General features: G+C 42.9%; 1 long non-coding RNA gene across 1 annotated transcript; it reads right to left on the reverse strand.

Moving 5' to 3' along the window:
* Window positions 1–645: 645 nt before the first annotated feature.
* Window positions 646–7241, reverse strand: LOC122753220. Its single transcript, XR_006356260.1, has 3 exons — window positions 7124–7241; window positions 3648–3739; window positions 646–697 (listed from the first exon to the last, which is right to left on the reverse strand). It is a non-coding gene; the product is annotated as an uncharacterized LOC122753220 (long non-coding RNA).
* Between the last annotated feature and the right edge of the window lie 7385 nt (window positions 7242–14626).

Below are 14626 nucleotides of genomic sequence, written 5' to 3' on the forward strand. Positions count from 1 at the left end.
TCTGAATTCTCAAATGCCATAAGTCCTATTCCCTAAAACTGTTCCCTCTTTTGGATAACTGTTTCTCTGTATGTGTATCTGGAATGTGTCTATTACCTCAATAGTGCATTTCGCTCCCTTAGACCAATGAAGTCTTGAATGGTTGGATGTGGTATCTAATTCTGGGCAAGTTGCTTCTGGACAATGTGTGCTGGGAAGAAGAGAAATCTTCTCTTCCTCTTGTTGTTGCCCTCTAATACAGACTCAGGGACCTCCTACACAATTACCTGTAACTTTCAAATTGTGGGGGGGCTAATTTGTTTTTTTTTTCAGACAATTAGATTACTCCTGTTAAGGGTTAAAATTCTAGCTAAACTGTTTTAAAATATCTAATGAGTGGTCGCCAATAAATTATAAGCTTTAGCAAGAGTTAGGCTTTTAGCATTTATTAAGGAGAATAAGAATTTGGTAAAGAGAGAGAGAAAGGCCTAGATTCCTATCTATTAAAGGGAGAGCACATTTCTAGCTCCCTTCTCCGCCAGCATCCTCAGGAAAGAGAGCGAGACTGAGCGCCAGTCTCTTCCTTCCTCCTCCCACTAGTCGGCGTCACTTCCTGAAGCCTGGTCTTTGCCCTCAAGACCTTCGCTTCATGGCAGAACTCCTCTACAGTAAGTCTCCAGCAGGTGGCGTCATTCCAATCGTTACACTCCCTTTAATTCTGTGGAGAAAGATTTTCACACATCATTCAGGAGCCCAGAAAGGAGACACATCTCTACAATCACTTTAGTGCCTTATGATAAATACATCAACTGAGCTAGAGGGAACTACAGCCCCCACTTGAGAGTTGGGGAAACTTATTTTTTTTTTGATGGGGCAATGGTGGTTAAGTGACTTGCCCAGGGTCACACAGCTAGTAAGTGTCAAATGTCTGATTGCCAGATTTGAACTCAGGTACTCCTGAATCCAGGGGCCGGTACTTTATCCACTGCGCCACCTAGCTGCCCCCGAGAGTTGGGGAACTTATTATGATGTTCCTAAAGTATAATCTAGCCACGTCAAAATCCAGTTCCCAGGTACTTTGTGTCCCATGTGGAGTCACTTAACCTTCATCTACCTCAGTTTCCTTAAGTATAAAATGGGGGGTAATTACAGCACCTATCTCCTTGTGTTGTTGTGAGACTGGTATTATAATTAACTCCACCATTTTAAAATTAAGGAAACTGAGGCAGACAGGTTAAGTTGCTATAAGGATCAAATTAGATATGTTATAAAAAGTGCCTGGCACATAGTAGGTTATTGTCGTGGCCTTTGTTCTTTAGGTAGGTACTTAAGAAATGTTAGTTATTTCCTTCCTCCCCTACTTGCCTCTCAGGAATGTACATATGGGAGGGCTCTTAAAGATCACCTCAGGAGCACCATGATATTGTGGGAAAAGAGAGAAAATTGAATTGGCAGTCAAGAAAAATCTGGGTTTGAGTCTTGGCACCGTCACTGATTGTGTGACCTTGGGCAAGTCATTTACCCTAGCTCAGCTTAGCTCTCTACCTGTAAAATGAGGGTGTTGATTCATACCAGTAGGGTGAAACTCAAATAGAAACTGGGGACCACTAAACCAATACATAAGAATCCCTGTGAACCACACATTGACTTAGAAAACCACATATTAACATTATCTATGTTTTATTTTAGTTTTATTTTGCTAAAGATTTCCCAATTATGATTTAATCTGGTTTGGTCCGCACTTAGGAATATTGTGAGCTAAGTATTTGTTACCTCTGATCTAAATGTTCTTTAAAGTTATCAAAACTCTTAATAACCCGTGATAGTTCATTTTGCAGAGGAGGAAATAGAGGCCCAGAGAAATAAAGGGATGTCTCCTGAACTCTCCTCAGGGAGAACATTAGCATTAACAACAGCATAAGGAACTCCTACTCATTCAGTTCCTACTAACTCATCTCTGCCATAGTCACATAGCTAATAAATCTCAGAGATAGGATTTGAATCCAGGTTTCTCAGATTTCAAGGCCACTATTCTATCCACTGTCAGACTTCCTCTATAAACATAACATTAGCGTCTTAAAACCAATTATATATTAATTATTCCTTGCTCCCTCCCTTATTCCCAAGTCCATAAATTATTTTGGAGAGCATGGAGATTTCTTTTCTTTTTCTTTTTTGCATGGAGCAATGAAGGTTAAGTGACTTGCCCAGGGTCACACAGCTAGTAAGTCTCAAGTTTCTGAGGCCAGATTTGAACTCCGGTACTCCTGAATCCAGGGCCAGTGCCTTTATACATTGCACTACCTAGCTGCCCCCGAGCACGGAGATTTCTAATGAATCATTCTCTCTGGGGGAGCCTGAGGTTAGGGGGTTGAGTTTCACTGGCTTTTGTATCCCTTATGGCAATTAGCATACACAGTACTACTCATATTTAAGTAAATGTAGATTGAATGAGCCTTCTCCTGAGTTCTTTGTCTCTGGGGGAAGTAATATCTATGCCCTTTTAGGCCCCCATCCCTTCTGCAAGCTATTTAGACTTTCTCAGCTTCAGTTTTCCTCATCCTAAAAATGAAGGGATTGGACTCTGTGGCTTCTAAGGTCCCCTCTAGCTCTAAATCTCTGATCTATCCCAGGACTCTCAAAGATAGGTTTATTGAAGGCAATAGTTGTCAGAAGACTTGGGTTTGATTCTCATTTTATGATCTACTGCCCCTGGGGCCTTGGTCAAGACCTCAGTTTCCTCTTGTGTCATATAAGGGGTCATCTCCTATCACCATTCCCGCCGTGAATCCCCATGCCCTAGCACAATGTTCTTTATTAGCAAGTAGGTGGATATATGAAGGAATAGACTATATATGGAGGTCTACATAGCTATAATCCACGGTAAGTGTGGGGTGGAGAAGGTTTGTTTTTATTGAAAACAAACATATGTAACCCAGCTTTTTAGCCAAGCCTGGCGCATTTGGCATGAGACTCTCCTAATTGGTGGTTTTTTTTTCCCCAGCCTTTGAGGAGGTGAGTGTCCATTATATCTCTCTATATGCTCATTAGAAAAATGAAACTAACTCTCTGCTAGGCATTGGTGGTTGTCGAGAATAGTCTTGATAAGGTCCCCACCATTCCATGGGGCTATTTTGTAAAACAGGCAAATTGCCCTGCTCTCAACAACTTTGTATGAAACTTTCCATTTGTCAGCTAACTTATGAGTCCCTGGAATGCTAAGGTTTCTCACAGAACTCATCTCTATGTTGAAGGCCTTGAAAATGTTTTTTTAGTTTCATAGCATCTTTTGTTTTGGTCACAGCTCTTTTGAGCTAAAGGAAGTTGGTGGGCTTTCTATCAGTTGTTTCCCTCTCCCATGATTGGTGTTGGTCCTGGTGAACGTCTCAAACCATGCATGGGCTTTCTTGAAGAATATAAAGATTCTCTCTCCAAGGCTCCTGTACTGTCTGTCTTTTGGATCTCATGGAGACATGCAATGATGTGTCAGTATTCTCTCCACCAACTGAAGGAGTCTCATGCAGAATGTCCCAGGCTTGGTTAGAAACCTAGACAAATGCTGTCATTTTCTATCAACAAACAAAAGGTTCCCGATTCTCTACCATCAGCTCTGGAAGGTTTTAATGAGCTTTTTTTTTAAGGTCTCATATATGATATTGACTACAAACCAAGTCTGTTTTCTGAGGCCCAGCCTGATTGAGTATAGAGAATCTCCCCAGTAGGTTGACCATTTGGTGATGAATTCTATGGCTATGGCAACCTAGAAAACAAAGAAAAATACAATATGGTCCTTAGTTCCCTATGGCTGCCTCTTCAGTGATGGAGGTGGAGAGTTCTAAGAATAGTATTTAGGACCAGGAGATTCTTCTTTTCTACACACACACACACACACACATACATATATGTATGTATACACATTCATTTATTCATCTATTTATTTATTCAGTTATTCATTCATTCATTTACTCATCCATCCATCATCTATTTATCTATCTGGTTGTTTGTTTATTTATTTTTGCAGGGCAATGAGGGTTAAGTGACTTGCCCAGGGTCACACAGCTATTAAGTGTTAAGTGTCAAGTTCTCTAAGGCTGGATTTGAACTCAGATCCTCCTAAATCCAGGGCCAGTGTTTTATCCACTGTGCCACCTAGCTGCCCCTGGACCAGGAGATTCTTAGCTTTTTGCAGGGGTGGGTTACATGGACCCTTTTCACATACAGGTGAAATATGAGGATCCATTTTCATAATAACATTTTTAAATGCATAAAATGAAATATACATGATCATAAAGGAAACCAATTATATTGCGGTAAGTGCAGTGACCACATTTTCCTCCATACAAGTTCACAGACCCCCTGAAATCTATCTATATACCCTTTGAGGATCCATTAATGTTGGGTTAAGAGCTCTTAATTTTAGGCCATCTCTAAACTTTAACAGTTGTTACTCTACAATGTGAGCTCTCTATCCAATGACCAATGAGCTGATGGGCTGTAGGATTTGAATCTTTTCCTCTTGGCATTTTCTTTTATAAATCAAAACCAAAGACAGAAGCTGTGCTAAATGGAAAGGTAGCTGATGGATACTCCCCGGAGAGGCAAGGAAAGGAATGAGTAGAATGAATTTTATTATACACTCAATAGCAACTTTTTTTTTCCTATGGGACACTAAATCAATCTTCTATTGTAGTGCTCATGATAAGAAGAGCTAGGACTTATACAGTACTTTAAAGTTCACAAAGTACTTTACATATATTATCTCATTTGATCCTCATAACAACCCTAGAGGTGGGTTCCACTGTTATCCCCATTTTACAGATGAAAAAACTGAGACTAAAAACCACACAGCAAGTAAGTGCCCGAGGCAGGATTTGATTGCAAACTCAGCACTCTATTTATTGTGTCACTGAGCTGACAAATATTAGCAAAAAGAACACCCTGAAAATAATTGTAGCTTATGCAGTAACAATGATAGCAGAGGATTAAAAGGTAGGGAAATTATTCAGCACTCTCCTAATCGAATCAACATACAGTCAGATAATTAGTGACTTCAGTGGAAAAGTGGCTGATGGGTGAGGATGGTAAGAAATATATCAGGATCCGGAAGAAGGAATGGAAGAGGCCAAAGATTGGTAGATAACAGAGAAACTTCTTTCTCTCCTCTGCAATGTCACTGTCCCCATTCAGGCCTTTATCATTTGCCGTCCTGCACTATTGAAATAGCCTGCTAGCTGAGTTCTCTGCCTCAGGTTTCTCTCTACTCCAATCCGCCTTCCATTTAGCTATCAATATGATCTTCCCCAAGCCCAAATCCACACCCTTCCTTCCCCACCACTATTTTTTAACTTAAAAAACAAACAAATAAAACCCAAACCAAAAAAACCTCTTGCAAGAGTGACTCTTAGTCAAACAAAACAAATTTCTATGTTGACCATGTCTAAAAATTGTATGTCTTATAATGCATCTTGAGTCCATCACCTGTCAGGAGGTGAGTAGCATGCTTTTAGCTTTGGTCCTCTGGCTGGTCCCTACAATGATCAGAGCTCTTATGTGTTTCAAAATTGTCTAATATGGAACTATGTTTTGCATGATTGCACATGTATAACCTATATCAAATTGCTTACCATTTTAGGAAGAGGGGAGGTAAGAAGAAGGGAGAAAATTTGGAACTCAAAAGTTGTTGTGTTTTTTTTTTAACGAATGTTAAAAATTGTCTTTACATGTAGTTAGGAAAAACAAAATGTCGAAAAAGGGAAAAAATTGCTTGTCATTGCAATGTTATTGTAGAAATTATTTTCATGGTTCTCACTTCAATCTGTATCCATTCATTCTTCCCGGCTTTCACTAAAACTATCCCTTTGTCATCTCTTATGGTACAGTAGTGTTCTATTATGCTCATATACCAGAATTTGTTTAGCTGCTCCCCAGTTGATCAACATCCCTTTGATTTCTAATTGTTTATCCCTCCAACCATTAATTGCCCTCACTAAGACTATAAATCTCAATGGAGTTACCAATATATATTTGTGAAGGGTATTTCCATGCTGGGATTTCCCAATACTGCTAACAGCACAGTTCTGTAGCCAAAAAGTCAAGACCAGACATACCACTAGAATTGAGAGATAGAGCAATATGGGCAGACTCTCTGGATGAACAGAGTTGTAGACATTACAGCTGGAGGGGGATGAGGAAGACACAGGGAGAACAGAGCCTCTGGAACTGCACATTTAAAAAGTGGTTGCAAAATTTAAAAGGAGCACAGGACCTGGCATATAGTAGGTACTTAATAAATGTTTCCTGACTGACTGGAGCAGTGAAGTCTGAGTACAGTTGATTAAAAGGTAGAGGTACAGTTTGGGCAAGAAAGAAGAGCATTTTACTTGGAAATGAGTTGGAATTCGAAATTATGTAACCTCATCACTTTGTGAGTCAGGAATCAGCAACACAGGACCTGGGAAAGAGCACGGAGGGGGGGGGGGGGTTGGAATTAAAAGACCTGGGCTCAGATTCCCTCTCTGCTCACTATTGGGTGACCTGGGGATTTTCTGAGCCCCAGTTTCCTCATCTATGAGGAGCAGACAAGCTCTATGGCCCCTTCTACTTCTCCATCTATAAACCCTATTATACCCTTGCAGTGGCCTTTTTAATCACAAGCAGAACTCAGCCCTCTTGTGCCAGTCTGGACTCGACTTCCCCCATAGGACAAAGTTGTAGCTTCCCTTTCTCCTCGGGTTAGAGAATGGGGGCACATAGAGGGGCCTGACTTTCTTCTGCCTTTCCCTCTCCTCAGCTGTATTTTGTTTCGCTTTGTCTCACTCTCCCCTTCCCCCCAGGCCCTCCCTCCACCTCTCTCCCTCTCTTTCTCTCCCCCTGTCTTGATAAGGATCTATTTGAAGCTTGTCCAGCCTAGGCTACGGATTTCCAGAGGAGCCACAGCTGGATCTCTAAAGGAGAAGGAAGGAAGACGACCCCCCCCCCCAGTCCTACCTCCCTGCCCCCCTCCCCCATCACCTCCTCCTAGGTATTGTCAGCTCATGGGCCTCCTGGAGCAGGTCAGATGAGCGAGAGCAGCGCCTCTCCCAGGACCCATTGCTCAGTATGTCTGTTCTTTCCCTTAGATTGAGCTCAGTGGGCTCCTGCTCACCCTGTCCAATTTTCAACATGTCCCCTGCTGGTCTCCAGCCCCAGGTCATTGGCCTCCCCACCTCTGGAAAAGCTGAACTGGGAGTGCTCCCCTGTGAGTTGCTGGAGTTCCGGAGCAGCTGTCCCTGGCTGGGGGTGGGGGTGGGGGGGAGCGTGGGGGGGTCCAGGAATGCTAGGGCTGAGGCTGGGTTGTCCCAGGACAGAGGCGGCTCTGAATTCTGGGAATGTTGTACAGGCTGGAGCCCATTAGGGGAGGGAGCCTGGCCGTTTATTAATCTCAGCCTTGTTCCCTGGGAGGGGCTGGGGGAAGGGATAGGGAGTGGGGCTCCAGTGCGGGGTGTCCGCCCCCAGCCTCAGACTCGACTAGCCTGGGCTCAGCAATATGGCAGAGTCATTTGGTTCTGGGGTGCTGGCACCTGGCACACGGCTTAGGCACATGTGTGTACAAGGCTGTTGATTTGCACGTGTGGGCAGGGTACAGAGTCACACGAGAGCAAGGAGCCATGTGTGCATGTGTTGAAGGGGAATATATGCGCCCCTATGGATGAGGAGCTGTGGGATGAAGGCAGTGTGCCATTCAGGAAAGGGAAAGGGGGTTCTCTCAAGCTCAGAGAGCTAACTGCACTAAAACCCTTTCCAGCAGGGCTACTTCCTGGGGATACTGGGCTCCCCCTCAAGGAGAGACCTGAGAGGTTCCTCCCAGCTCTGAGCTTCTATGTGAAGGCATTCTTCAACCTGGGAGTCACGAATTTGTTTTTTTCCCCTTATTATCTTTTTTTTTTTTTTAGTGAGACAATTGGGGTTAAGTGACTTGCTCAGGTCACACAGCTAGTAAGTGTTAAGTGTCTGAGGCTGGATTGAACTTATGTCTTTCTGACTCCAGGGCTGGTGCTCTATCCACTGCGCCCACCTAGCTGCCCCCTTTTATCTTTTTTTATTATTATTATTTTTTAGGCAATGGGAGTTAAGTGACTTGCCCATGGTCACACAGCTAGTAAGTGTCAAGTGTCTGAGGCCGGATTTGAACTCAGGTACTCTGAATCCAGGGCCGGTGCTTTAACCACTGCGCCATCTAGCTGCCCCCCCCTTTTATCTTAATAACTGTATTTTAGCATAATTGGTTTCCTTTATAACCCTATGTCTTTTGTTGATGTATTTAAAAACATTCTTCTGAGAAGGGCTAGATAGGCTTCACCAGAGTACCTAAGGGGTCTCTCTCTCTCTCTCGCTCTCTCTCTCTCTCTCTCTCTTCTCTCTCTCTCTCTCACCACACACACACACACACACACACACATCTAAGAACCTCTGTCCTAGGTACAAAGCCAGGGAGTTAGCTTCCTGTGGGATGTGTGTGTTGTTACCACTCTGATCAAGTCATCTCTGCTCCTGGTCCTTGGGCTCTCTGATGGACCTGAGGACTTCCCATACTATAGCCTCCAAAGTACCAGATGGTCAGATTCAGAAATATCTCTCTGCTTCAGCCCTCCCTCTCCCTGAAGTCTTCATTACCAGGAGACAAAGAGAAGGAAGGCCAGGGCCAAAGCCAAGGAGGCTTAGTGTAGAAAGGCATGTACCTGAGGTAAGTGAGTTTGGCCCCTTCAAGTCATCCCTAGAGGCCCCCAGCAAGGGAAGAAAGGGAGCCCTTCTCCGCCTCTGGTTGGTTGAGTTAATTCATCCTAAGAATGGTTCCAGCGAAATTTTGAGGGGAAATGGAGACAAGATGCACAGAACCAAAATAACCAGTTGGTGGTGGCAACCCCTGTGATCTAAAAATTGCTACTTGAGGGGAAGTAGAAGTCTGAGAATCCCCGATTCTGGTCTTTTTGTGATGTCAGAGTCTTGTCCAGGACCTGTGGGGTATGATTTCTTTTAGCCCTTGGTATACTATATCTCTGAGTCTTTTAATTTTAGAGAGTCATAGAATTTAGAGATGGGCAAGTACTTAGAGACCATTTCCAGGGATTTTTTTTTTTTTGCGGTACAGTGAGGGTTAAGTGACTTGCCCAGGGTCATACAGCTAGTAAACGTCAAGTGTCTGAGGCCAGATTTGAACTCAGGTCCTCCTGACACCAGGGCCATTGCTTTATCCATTGCACCACCTAGCTGCCAGGGATTTTTTTTTTTTTAGTGAGGCAATTGGGGTTAAGTGACTTGCCCAGGGTCACACAGCTAGTAAGTGTTAAGTGTCTGAGGCCGGATTTGAACTCAGGTACTCCTGACTCCAGGGTCAGTGCTCTATCCACTGTGCCATCTAGCTGCCCCAACTGCCAGGGATTCTAACATGGGGTCCATGAACTTGTGTGGGATAAATATTTGAGATAACTTTTAGTTCAATATAACTCATGCATTTAAAAACATTCTTCTGAGAAGGTGTCCAATGAAAAAAGTGCTCTAAGTCACTACTGATTAGATAAATGCAAATTAAATAACTCTGAGGTACCACCTCACACCAATTGGATTGGCTAATATGACAGAAAAGGAAAAGATAAACGTTGGAAGGGATGTGGGAAAATTGGGACACTAATGCACTGTGGTGAGTTTGTGAACTGATCCAACCATTCTGGAAAGCAATTTGGAACTTTGCCCCAAAGGGGCTTGTGCATACCTTTCAATCCATCAATTCCACTACTAGGTCTGTATCCCAAAGAGGAGAAAAAGGGAAATGTATCCAAAATGTACAAAAATTTTATAGCAGCTCTTTTTATGGTGGCAAAGAATTGGAAATTGAGGAATGCTCATCAATTGGGGAATGACTAAACAAGTTGTGATATATAATATTAATGGATTACTATTGTGCTATAAGAAATTATGAGCAATGATTTCAGAAAAACCTGGAAAGATTTACATGAACCGTTGCAAAGTGAAATAAGAACCAGGAGAACATTGTACAAAGTAACAAAAATATTGTAAGATGAACAAGTGTTAATGACTTAGCTGTTCTTAGCAATACAATGATCTAAGACAATCCCAAAAGATTTATGATGAAAAATGCTACCCATATACAGAGAAAGAACTGATTGAGGTGTGAATGCAGATCCAAGTATACTATTTTTCACATTTTAAAGTCTTTCTTCTTTTATAATATGACTAATATGGAGATATGTTTTACATGATTGCACATATATAATATCAGATTGCTTACGGTCTTAGGGAAGGGAGAGGTAAGGAAAGAAGAGAGAAAAAATTTGGAACTTAAAAATTTTTTAAATTGAACGTAAAAAATTGTCATTACATGTAATGGGAAAAATAAAATATCATTTTTTAAAAGAGGGACCACAGGCTTCGTCAGAATGCCCAAGGGTGCCATGACATACATGGGCAAACACACACACACACAGGTTGACAACCCTGTTCTAATTGAAAACTTTTATTATATAGAAGAGAAAAGTTGAGGCTCTGAGAGATAAAGTGATTGGTCCCAGAGGAACATGGTAAATAATTAGTGGCAGAATTTACACAGGTTCCTTACATAGTCAAAGGAATGGCATATCAGAGCAAGATTGCTGGGAGATCTATATAGATTAGAGTAGGCACAGTCCCTGCACTCAGGGCCTCCTGTTTAGACAATACAATACTTCACTTATCGTGAACATGATCTGTGATATTTGCCAAGGTGGGCACTTCCTCCAGACATCCTAAATCCTCTGGGACTGTGATCATACTTAAGATTGTTGAGACACAGGACTTCCTAACCTACACCCTCTCAGATCACCCTCTTAGATTTTAGCTGAGATGGACAATAAGCATACAATACCAATCTATCACTTGTCCTGTCTTGGATATCTCTGGCTCAGTAGGACCTACCAAAACTTTCACTTTTCCTCAAGAAACCAGAAGGTCATTCTAAGCCATTTTTGACTTAGTTTCCTTATCTGTAAAATGTGGATAATAACACCTAATTCACAGGGTGGTTGTGAAGATTAAAATGAGATATTTATTTCTTTTCCTTTTAAATATATTTTATTTTTTCCAATATATTGTGAAGATAATTTTTAACATTCATTTGGGGGTGGGGGTTGGGGCTGGGCAATGAAGGTTAAGTGACTTGCCCAGGGTCACACAGCCAATAAGTGTCAAGTAAGTGTCTGAGGCTGGATTTGAACTCAGGTCCTCCTGAATCCAGGGCCAGTGCTTTATCCACTGCGCCACCTAGCTGCCCCCTAACATTCTTGTGTGTGTGTGTGTGTGTGTGTGTGTGTGTGTGAGAGAGAGAGAGAGAGAGAGAGAGAGAGAGGGGCAATTGGGGTCAAGTGACTTGCCTAGGGTCACACAGCTAGCAAGTGTCAAGTGTCTGAGACCAGATTTGAACTCAGGTCCTCCTGACTCCAGGGTTGGTGCTCTTTCCACTGTGCCACCTAGCTACCCCCTAACATTCTCTTTTTTTGGTGTGTGTGTGAGGCAATTGGGGTTAAGTGACTTGCCTAGGGTTACATAGCTAGTAAGTGTAAAGTTTCTGAGGCCAAATTTGAACTCAGGTCCTCCTGACTCCAGGGTGGGTGCTCTTTCCACTGCGCCACCTAGCTGCCCCACGTTCAATTTTTTTAAAATAAATTTATTTATTTATTTAGTGAGGCAATTGGGGTTAAGTGACTTGCCCAGGGTCACACAGCCAGTAAGTGTCAAGTGTCTGAGGCTGGATTTGAACTCAGGTCCCCCCAACTCCAGGGCCGGTGTTCTATCCACTGCACCACCTAGCTGCCCCCATGTTCATTTTTTTGGGGGGGGGCAGGGCAATGGGGGTTAAGTGACTTGCCTAGGGTCACACAGCTAGTAAGTGTCAAGTGTCTGAGGCCAGATTTGAACTCAGGAACTCCTGAATCCAGGGCTGGTGCTTTATCCACTGTGCCACCTAGCTGCCCTCCACGTTCATTTTTTAAAATAAAATTTTGAGTTCCCAAATTTTCTCCCTCCCTCCCTCCCTTCTCTTCTCCCTTCCTAAGAGGGAAAGCAATTTGATATAGGTTATATATGTACAATCATGGAAAATATTTCTCCATATCTATATCATGTTGTGAAAGAAGAAACCGAACAAAAGGGAAAAACTATTAAAAAATAAAGTGAAAAGAATATGCTTCAATCTGCATTCAGATTCCATCAGTTCTTTCTCTAGATGTGGATAGCATCAAATGAGATATTTGTAAAGTGCTTGATGCTATATAAAATATTATTATTATTCTTACCATGAAAAGTACATTCAAGAATTATAAACAAAATCCTATGTGAGTTCTGACACTTGTTACTACAGGAGTGGGAGGTAGGGACAATGAAAGATCGATTTGGGAAGGCTTCCCTGAGGAGGTGGCATTTGAGTTAAAGAATATACAGAAATTCACTAAACTAATAGGGGTACTTTTCCTGTCCTCAGGAAGCTACCGATTGTCTGATGGAGGAAGATATAGTCCCTTCCCTCAGGGAGTCCGGAAGTTCCCAAGTCTGATGTGTAAGAGAACCAACACTAGGGACCTGGCCAAAGACAGAATAAGTAACAAATCTAAGGTATAGAGTAATGAATGAAATTCAGAGGTGAGGAAATAATGGTATTAAAGAAAGCTTCCTGGAAAGGTCCAGGGAGTTAATGAAGTTGGCTCCAGTTCCTGGAACGTTGCGGAGAAGAGCAACACCAACACCGCATCGCTCCCTGCTTTCCCCTTCAGCTCCCCTCCAACCAATCACCATCTTGCAGATATCTCTGGCCTTTTCAGCTCTTTTTTAAGAGTGTTCCTCTGAGAGTGGCCAGCTAGGTGGTGCAGTGGATAGAGCACCAGCCTTGGATTCACGAGTACCCGAATTCAATCTGCCTCAGACACTTGACACTTACTAGCTGTGTGACCCTAGCAAGTCACTTACCCCTTTGCCCCGCAAAAGAAGCGCCCTCCCCCCAAAAATTTTTTTTCTAATTAAAAAAATTTTTTAAAGAGGTGTTCCTCTGACTCTACCTCCCCCACCCCACAATTTCTATTTCCTCCGTGCCCCGCCTATTCCCATCTGAGCTCCACATGGCCTCCCTTGTAGGCAGGTGGTTCCAATCAGCTGCTTGGGCAGAAGTGGAGACAGGATCCACCGAAGTGGACTGATAGGCCTGGAGGGGATTGAACAAGAAACCCTTGACTTAGGGAGCTCGGCTTATGTCAGCTTACCAAATCAGAGTCAGTGTCTAAAATTTATTCAGTAAACTGGAAGTCCTACTATGTGCAATGTCTCATGAGTGAACAAGACAGAATGGATTTAGGGGTGAGGCTGCCTCCAGTCTGCGGTGGGTCTGGTTCTCACATGCTGGGCTTGAGAGGGAGGGACAGGTTGAACTCTTGCTTCCCCTGTGCTAGAGGACAATGAGGACAATGAGGCTCAGGCTAAGAATCAGTTTCGAGTCTGCAGCTGCTGAATGTGTGGATGTGTGGGTGGAGATCGGTGTGAAGGCTGGGGAGGGGATGGATAAATGGGTTTGTCGAAAAGGCAGCAGAATGACACTCTCCTGAGAGCCATCCCAGAACAGGGGAGAGGGTAGAGTTCTCCAAGTGCCCCAAACAAGAAGCCAGACAAGGCCTGGTGTGGGGTGGGTAAGGGAGAGGAAAGTCAGGGAGGAAATCAAGGAGGTAAAAGAATTCAATGTTCTTCTCTCAGCTCAATTGCTTCCCTTTTCTGGGACTTTGCCCAACCTCAGCAGATAGCCTTGGGTTGAAAGGTCATTTGAGTTGAAAGGAACCTTAGAGGCCATCTTTGTCCACTATTTCACTTTACAGAATGGAAAACTGAGACTCAGAGAAGTCCAAGCAGGGACTTTTCCAAGGGGAGGGAACTTATTTAAGATTTCAACTCCCACAGTTAGCTTTTTTGTTTGTTTGCAGGGCAATGGGGGTTAAGTGACTTGCCAGGGTCACACAGCTAGTAAGTGTCAAGTGTCTGAGTTGGATTTGAACTCAGGTCCTCCTGAATCCAGGACCAATGCTTTATCCACTGCGACACCTAGACTGCCCCCCTCACAGTTAGCTTTTTAGCTGTGTAGATTTAGAACCTCTGTCTGCTTCAGTTTCCTTAACAGTAAAATGGGGATTTTAAAATGTTATTGTATTATTTTTCAGTTTGTTTTTGACTCTCTGTGACCCCATCTGGGACTTTTCTTGGTAAAGATACTGGAGTGATTTACCATTTCTTCTCCAGATCATTTTACAGATGAGGAACTGAGGCAAACAGGGTTAAGTGACTTACCCAGGGTCACACAGCTAGTAAGTATTTGAAGCCAGACTGGAACTCCTGAAGATGAGTCTTCTTGACTCCAGACCTTGACTCTATTGACTCTGCCACCTAGCTGCCCTAGGGACAATAATAGCCCCTATCTATAAACAATAAATGTTTATTGACTGACCGACTTACCTCTCAGTATTTTTGTGAGGATCAAATGAAGTAATATTTGTAAAGCATTTAGCACCATGCCTGGCACATAGTAGGCATTTAATAAGTGCTTGCTTCTTTCCTTCCTTTCTTTTTTTTTCTTTTTCTTTCTTTC

This window comes from Dromiciops gliroides, chromosome 4, assembly GCF_019393635.1.
Source record: "Dromiciops gliroides isolate mDroGli1 chromosome 4, mDroGli1.pri, whole genome shotgun sequence".
NCBI classification, from domain to species: domain Eukaryota; kingdom Metazoa; phylum Chordata; class Mammalia; order Microbiotheria; family Microbiotheriidae; genus Dromiciops; species Dromiciops gliroides.